Genomic DNA, 2,111 nt, shown 5'->3' with positions numbered 1-2,111 from the left:
TGCTCTCTCGGCTTCGAGAAGAAGGGGGGAGCAGCGGAGTTTGTGAAGAAGGAGTAGCAGCAACCAGCGAGGGGGAACGAACTGCCTCTGTTTCCTCTGCTTATAAAGAGGGACGGGGCGGACGTTTCGGCCTTCCGCTTAAACAACCACCCACGATCTCTCCCACGATGCCGCATTCAATGCGTGCCATTATGGGAGAGCGCGGTGGATACAAAACAAGATTTGGCATGGCCCAGCCCGCGTGTGCCCGTGCCCTGTCTTGGGCCTGGCCCAACAGCGCTCAGCACCGTGTCTGGCCCAGGCCCGGGGGCTCCTGTCGGTGTACTAGAATAGGGGTACCCTAGTACCCCGAACTTGTGCACGGGCAGTTGCAGCACCCCGCGGCAAAGGCTTGCCGGGCGAACGCCAAGATCCCCCAAGGTTCCCTTGGAGCCATCCAAGAACAAAGTATTTAAGCTAAGGAGACAAGACCCCGGCAAGAGGAGCTTGCCGGGAAGGCCAACCAAGGCGCTCCAAGGAACTTGCCGTGACGCGCTACACGCTCCGGCAAGCCAACAAGGCCCCGGCAAGAGGAGCTTGCCGGGAAGACTAAACAAGGTACCCCGGGGCCCGGTAAGCGACGAGCTTTTGGACCCGGCAAGATAACAACAGCGGCAAGGCGCTTGCCGCGGCAGGCGGCCACTCTGCGCCCACGCTCCAGCGCATCCACCAACGTGTCGCTCTGGGGGCCTCTCCGGGCGCGCGTGGCGGGAGGCTATGCAGCCAGCGGTGCGCAGTGGCATGCGAAGCTGACAAGATCGCCATCGTGGCGAACGGTGGCGCCCCTAACGGTCCTTTTCTGCATTGTTCGGGCGACTTAGACGGGCATTTAATGCCCTTGTCCCCTACCGTCAGGGTTAGATAGGGTGCACTGTACAAGCAACTGTATCAACTACCTCGCTTTTTACGTTTTTACCCTCATCTGTGTTGCCACCTGTCGGTGACCCCTTTAGCGTATAAAAGGAGGCCCATGCGCAACATAGAGGGGGGTTGGAGGTTCGGACAGTTTGCTTCGATTCATTCGTAGCCCAGAGAACATCACACTCTCTCGCTCGAGAGCAAGAACACCTGATAATACAACCAGACAAGCAGCAGTAGGAGTGTTATCTCTCCGGAGAGCTCCGAAGCTGGGTAAACTGCTCGTGTGCCTCACCTCGATCTGCTCTTCGTGCGACCTCCGCCCCCCGCCGAACCGAAAGGGGCCCGGTCCGCCGGCCCCATAGGTGTTCGTGGATCAGTTTCCCCGACAACAAGTGATTAATTCATAGGCATTTCTTGAAGTCTACTAACATTACCAATTCTTTGACATTCATCACAAGACAAGACAAACTTACGGGCATCCTTGAAGAGAGTAGGCCAATAAAAACCAGATTGCAATACCTTGTGTGCGGTTCTATCTCTAGCATGGTGTCCTCCATAGACTTCGGAGTGACACTTGCGTAGGATCCGTTCTTGTTCATGCTCAGGTACACAACATCTAATAACACCACCTACTCCTTCTTTATAAAGATGTGGGTAATCCCAAAAGTAATGTCTCAGATCATAGAAGAACTTTTTCTTTTGCTAGTATGTGAAACTATGTGGTATAAATTTAGCAACAATATAATTAGCATAATCAGCATACCATGGAGCAGTATGAGAAGCATTTATGACATTCAATTGTTCATCAGGAAAGCTATCATCAATATTTAGTGGGTCATCAAGAACATTTTCCAACCTAGAGAAGTTGTCTACAACGGGGTTCTCAGCTCCCTTTCTATCAATAATATGCAAATCAAATTCTTGCAGCAGGAGAACCCATCTAATAAGTCTAGGTTTAGCATCTTTCTTTTATATAAGGTATTTAATAGGAGCATGATTAGTGTGAATAGCTACTTTAGAATCAACAATATAAGGTCTGAACTTATCACAAGCAAATACAACTACTAAGAATTCTTTTTCAGTAGTAGCATAATTTGTCTGGGCATTGTCTAGAGTTTTACTAGCATATTGAATAACATTTAATTTCTTATCAACCGTTTTCCCTAGAACAACACCTACAACATAATCACTAGCATCACACATAATTTCAA

This window comes from Triticum dicoccoides, chromosome 6A (assembly GCF_002162155.2).
Source record: "Triticum dicoccoides isolate Atlit2015 ecotype Zavitan chromosome 6A, WEW_v2.0, whole genome shotgun sequence".
In the NCBI taxonomy this organism is placed as follows: Eukaryota; Viridiplantae; Streptophyta; class Magnoliopsida; order Poales; family Poaceae; genus Triticum; species Triticum dicoccoides.
The sequence above is the reverse complement of the archived record's forward strand: the minus strand, read 5'-3'. Positions refer to the sequence as shown.